This window comes from Dipteris shenzhenensis, chromosome 13 (genome assembly GCF_047967505.1).
Source record: "Dipteris shenzhenensis isolate YYH24624 ecotype China chromosome 13, Dip_SZ_1.0, whole genome shotgun sequence".
NCBI lineage: Eukaryota > Viridiplantae > Streptophyta > Polypodiopsida > Gleicheniales > Dipteridaceae > Dipteris > Dipteris shenzhenensis.
In genome coordinates, this window is record NC_141608.1 from 34,425,546 (window position 1) to 34,431,899 (window position 6,354).

General features: G+C 46.0%; 1 protein-coding gene across 5 annotated transcripts in view; it reads right to left on the minus strand.

Annotated features, from left to right (window-relative positions):
* The window catches only part of LOC147895333 (uncharacterized), a 166,397-nt gene extending 163,192 nt beyond the window's left edge, over positions 1-3,205 (minus strand). For all 5 annotated transcript variants that reach the window (XM_087384034.1, XM_087384035.1, XM_087384033.1 and 2 more), the window contains exon 1: positions 3,017-3,205. The gene's annotated coding sequence lies outside the window, so the exon portion shown is untranslated. The remainder of the gene's footprint in view (positions 1-3,016) is intronic.
* Between the last annotated feature and the right edge of the window lie 3,149 nt (positions 3,206-6,354).

Below are 6,354 nucleotides of genomic sequence, written 5' to 3' on the forward strand. Positions count from 1 at the left end.
TGATACCGGTCCAAGAGCTGAGGAACGGACACTCTCGTATGTTGACACGGTGGCTCAATAAAAACTCCTGAGAACCAATATTGCCACGAAGACTCGAAGCCGAACGGTTGAGGTAAGTCATCCCACCACGCTACTACTGCAAAAACTTGATCCTCAGGTGGTATGGCACTCTGATAGGCTCCTGGACATATGAATTGCATGCTATCCTCGCGACCTACTGAAGACTAATTGGGTTGCTGATGTGGAGGACTGCACTCCGGAAGTCCAACGGCATGAAATGGGCTACCAACTGTTGGCATGCATTCTCCCCAATGTCAAAGATCCACCGACATAGAAATGTTGGTGCTACTCTAGGAATTGTTGGGGTGATGATAAAGCCACTAAAGCTAGGCAATCAAAACTGGACACCTGGTAACTCAAGAACACTCACATGCACTCCTAGAAACTGTGGTTCTGCTCTACATGACTGTGTTGAGGGAAAGCTAGAATGCACCTGCCTCCTCTATCTAGAACTGTGAACACTCACATGCACTCCTAGAAACTGTGGTTCTGCTCTACATGACTGCGTTGAGGGAAAGCTAGAATGCACCTGCCTCCTCTGCTGGAGTGAGAACTTCTGAGGATAAAAACTCTGCCACCCTCTTGGAATCTAGAACTGTGGATGGAAATGTCTCCTGAAGAACCTACGTGTTGCTGGGAGCTGCGAAAACTGTAGTTGTGTCTGCAGTGCCAGTCGTTCCTCCAAGGAGCTGAGCGGCAACTAGCATTGCAGAGCACCTCTCCAAGGAGGAGACTGTACTCGATGCACCCCGAAGGAACGAAGAATCTATTGGATATGGGAGCGATACATGACTGGATCGTATATAATGGCCTCCAACGATGGCCAAGATCGGGAAGACTTACATGTTTCCCAACCCAAGGGGGCAATAGCACTATGGACTACTTGATGGGCTCCCCAGCTTTTGTAACACGAGTAGAGGACTTCATAGCCCCTCACCCCCTCTTGGCACCCCGATCGTTCATACGTGTCATTTAGCATCTTGACTACATTGCTAGATATAGTACGAGATCAACCTGCTCCCACCCAGGTTCGAGTGCATTTCGACCATGCTCTTGATGCAGTCTATATGAGCCACCTGTCCCATGGTCTAGTGACTCCCTTGAGAGATGATGCAGACCTCGCTCTTGCCTCAGATGCACTGGTATCCGTGATCCATGATGCTGACTAAATCATTCCCTAGGACCAAATCTACAGTTCGCTCCCTAGTTGGAAAGATGCCATAGAATCCTTGGTATTGACGATGAGTGCCACGAGATGAGATCCTATCTCATACAGGAGCCGGCCTTGGGACACTTGACGAGGTGGGTGAAGCAGAGGTGCCCCCTCTCACCAACCTTGTTTGGGCTATATATTGATGAGATCACGACATTCATTGACCGCCTAGGTGGCGAAGGATCACGACTTTATGATGCAGATACTATTGTGCACAGATGATGTAGTAGTCCTCTCCTCAGCAGCCAACAATAGTAGGATTACAGAAACACCTAGATGCCCTAAGGGTCTTCTGTAGAGAAAGAAATCTGACGATTAACCTTGGTAAAACCAAGGTTATGATCTACACCTCCCAAGCGATCGTACAGAATTACACTTATCTAGGGGCAGTCTTCGCAGGGCCAGTCTTCACAATGGCCGGGCACACCTTAGGGAGCTCTGGCTCGCCTAGAGCGACAGTGTTTTCAGGCATATTTTCAGGACCCCCAACAAAGGGATGGCTATTTGACACAATAGTAAGGCCTACAGCCATGTATGCAGCACCCTTCTGGGAATGTAACCTAACAGTGACTGAGTGGCGACGCTTCAAGAGACTACAGGTGACTATGAAATCCAAGATGATTCGGAGCAAGCCCTCAGTCCCCCACCAAATCATACAGGCAAAGTTCACTATCACACCGCTCAAGACTGATGCTATCTTCCAGGCAGTTGCTATCTCCACAAGATATGGGCCTTACCTAGAGAGAGGCTACCGAGAGTGGCACTAGAGTCATCTATGCGTTTCCAACGTGACACAACCAGACAGACACAAATCTGAGACATTTTTGCAGCTCACAGGAGAGCCACCATGGCACCTGGATATGTCTTCTAGCTCCTACTCCGAGACTGAGTCTAGCTATTACTCCTTCGACTTGGATTCGGACTTGGAGTTTACATTTTTAAAAAATTACTTTTGATTTTAGTCTGGTATATTACTTAGCAAAGGGTCTTAGTGAGCCCTTTGCCTCAGCCCTTTGTGGCTTGTATGAACATGTGTCACTTTGATACTGTACTTTGTCTCAGGCCCGCGAGGCCTTTTGAAGACGTTAATACACATCTCGCTCTCTCTCTCTCTCTCTCTCTCTCTCTCTCTCTCCATGCGTGCTTGAAAGAAAGTATGTAAGACGTGAGGAAGCAGCAAGGGTTAAGGATTTCGTTTCTGTTTTCCTTGACTGCTTGTTTCTTTTCCAATGTAATAAGCCCTATGGTTTGTTGCTTGCTTTTCACTCTTCATAGTTGTGTGCCTGTAAACCGGACGCTTCTACAGGGTTCCCCTCTCTTGTTTCCCAAGTGACAATGTCCATTACGATACGAAGTCATTGTAAATGGGCCTATACGTTTGCGGTTTGTAGGTTCCTGCAACTAGCAGGTACGTTTCCTCAAGTTTTTTTAGGCAAAGGCCACTTGAACAGGCCAGGCGAACTGGCGTTCTTTATAAGTTTCTGCGTGCATGGGGCATATTCGTCAGCGTGATTAACTCGCGCTCGTAGATACGGAGAACGTGAGTATATCCCAAGTATAAACACACAAGAGCGTATGGAACGCTTACGCATTTGAAGAAAAGATATGCAGCAGAAGTGTGAGAGGCCTCGACGAGTTGAGCAAATGCAGGAGAAAAGAGGGGAACATAACGAATTGCCATTTCGAGCTGCAGCATTATTAATTACAATTCGAGAAGAAAGGAGAAGGGAAGGATAGTCTTACCGTTCCCGCATCACAGGTGTGTGAGCACAATTGGTGAGATTCACTCACGACAACTTTGGAGCAGCGACAATTCGAGAGCAACTAGAGGCAAGGCTTCGAAAATCTGGAAGGCGAAGGGCATCTGATTGATAAACTACTGTTTGTGGATTTGTGGATCTGTGGATGCGAAATGCGGAGCACAGGCCAACAAAAAAGAAAAAACGGCACTGAAATTGGCGGGAGACCAATTATACTTTCACAACAAGTTGAAGGTACTTCAAGAGGCCTGCCTTTGAAATGGTAGTTTTTAGGCAGGTAGCATTGTGCCATGAAATGAAAATCTGGCCTCTCATGAAGCCACTTGTTATATTTCAAAATCATTTTTAAAATTTTTGTTGTTTTGTGAACGGCAAGAAAATGTTTTAGCATAACTGCTCATCGTTTTCCTTCGTTACTCTTGTGTTTAGCATGCACGTATTCCTTCTTCTTGCATTTCTCATCGCTCCCCTACTTTTTCTTATCATTGAGGTGCAAATTCGATCATTCCGTCAGTTGGGCCTCCGGTAAGGGTGGATTTTAGAGCTTTGGCATGTCCTTCCGAATGACCTGTGAGCATCCACCAAGAGCACAGATTCGTTGAACACAAGCTCTAGAAATTCTGCCCTGCATGAGATGCATTGATCTTCATGGAACTCCATTTTCTTACAGTACTGCGAGGTGAATCAACGGAACCAACTAAGGGATACAACATCTCTGTTGATGATTTGCAAGAAAAAGGTGTCAAGTTGGAAATTCTGCCTTGCATGAGATGCGTTGATCTTCATCGAACTCCATTTTCTTACAATACTGCGAGGTGAATCAATGGAACCAACTAAGGGATACAACATCTCTGTTGATGATTTGCAAGAAAAAGGTGTCGATTAGGAGAGGAAGTCGTGCTTTACCTTCAATAGCGCTTGTGGTGCTTTTTTCTCGTCTGCCATTGCTAGAGTTTTTGCATAGCTTTGTGCGCCTTCCCCTCTTACAAGCTTTAGAACATCGTAGGTTTATGCTCCTCTTTGCTGTGATTTCCTCTTTGCTGTGAGCTTTGCGTTGCTCTGTGTGTTTTTGAGTGCAGTCTCTTTCTAAAACTAAAAAAGAGGTCGCCAAACTTGTCGGTCTTAACCATGTTCTCAATTCTGGGTGGACTGGAAGGGCCTCTACGTTTCCATACGTGTTGACATTCCATCACCTGGTGGAAATATTTCCTGGGAAACTATAGGTATGCTGGACGATTCTTTATGTATGAATATCAAGTGATGGGGGACTAGTGGTGTTGCTATGCATCTGCAGTAGCCATTGCCCCTCTTATTTAAATTGCTCCACTAGAATGATGGAAAGATAGGTCATGTGTCTTGAAAGAAGGAGGACAAAATAGAGTTGGATCTTGATTTGTAGTTGCCTTTATTAAAAGGTGAATGTTCTGCTAGAGACAAGGTGGTACAGATTTTGAATCTGCATTTTCTTGAAATCAAGTCCATTCATTAAGACGCTATGTAGCTAGGTGAAAGAGAGGAAACATGAACGTGTGTGTACTAGCATGACTCTGACTTCTCAGCCTTGTGAATTAAGAGATCTGATGGTAGTGTGATCCATTGAAAGATTCCACTGCAAGGGTTCAACTACAACAAGCATTCTCTTTATATTTTTGACATGTTAGTAGAGCCCAGAGGAACTGCTTAGTGTCCTCATTGTGTGCAGTTATGAAGGTCTTGTGGACAAAGGTCAGAAGTACTTCCAAGCTATGAGCAAATTATTCTGAATATTGAGCATTATATTTGTATGTCTTCTCCATGAGGCTCTTTAAGGGGAGGTACATTACTTGTAGCCTCCTCTCATGCACACAGTTCTTCAGCCATAAGAGAGAGATGAGGTGGCCAAAAGGAGATAGTGAATTTAGAAAATAGACGAGGTAGAAGAGAGAGAGCTGATTCGCTGCTCAATGGCTGCCCGCCTGAAGGAAGGAGAGGATTGCGTAGAGGCTTTTGTAAAGGATATTTGTTACAAATGGGTCTGCTACGATTTCAAATGGAAGAGGGAGTAATTTTGCTCCTGTTGAAACTTGGTAATCACCTTCTCTAGACACAATTTGTGTAGGAGGCTTTGTTTGGGTTGATTTGCTACACAAAAAGCATAGGCTGGTACGTAAGCTATGGACAAGGGAGGGCTATTGGCCCCACCCCTTGCCTCTGAAAATCATCCAAAAATCTTCCTAAAGGTCTGCTTATTCCAAAAGCTCACGACTTTTAGAAAGCATACCTTTAGGAAGTTTTCCCCAAAAGATTACAAAAGCTTTTTCTTTTCAGAGGCCCTCAGCCATGTATTGCCCAAAAGCATCCACATAGCTATGATTTCATCCTGTTTCCCCTCCTACTCGTGTCCTAGGTGTGCCACCACTCTTCTAGCTTAGCATAGAGAAGTACCAAGCTATGCGCAACAGCTAAACAGAACCTTGTACTAGTTGGGCAGCCTAACTAAGCCCTCCGTCTTGAATCGCACCACCTTTACCAGTCCCCAACACCCAACCCTTCTTCAGATGCAAGCTCCCTCCAATGATCATCTACATATGCCTTCATGCATGCCTGGGCTTTCACTCTTTTGGACATAAATGTTGGAATGGTCACCTCCCCATCTGTAAGCCCCTATATGAGGAGAAAATGTGGGAGTTGGACCTGGGTCCTGAGGGATGCCCACATGGGCAGCAAGATGGCTACCATGGGGGCAGAGATCATAGAGAAAAAGGAAAGTACCTGGACACATCAAAGTGGCTGCAACACATGGCGTCAAGACCATGGCAGATGGCGATGCATACATGGCATAGATCTGGGCTGGAAGAGACAGATCTCGAGCAGCACAAGATGGCAGGGTATCCCGAGGTACAGGCACCTACATGGTGAGCTATCTGGCAAGGCATGTGGGTAGGCACATGGCTCGCAACATACCCTAAAGATGGTGCAGGAATATGGCGAGACAGATCAGCAAACAGGTTGGCCAACAATAGAGCTGGTTGGGGTTGGTTGAGCCAGCCAACCAGGCTTTGGTTAGGTTGGTCAAGAGGGCTAGGTCCCTACCTGGAACAAAGGCTACAAAGGGCCTAGTGAAGTCCCTTATATAGGGCCATGGTTGGGCTGGTAGGGACAGCCAACCAGGTCGGTTTTCAGCTAGACTGAGTCAGTCAAAATAGGGCTGACCAGTCGGCTATTTTGACTAGGCCTTGGGGCCTATAAAAGCAGAGGCTCTTGGCGTCATTGTACATCTAGCATAGCCAATAGTTCTAGGGCAGAAAGGAGTAGCAGGAAGTCTACTCTTTGGGCCTATCT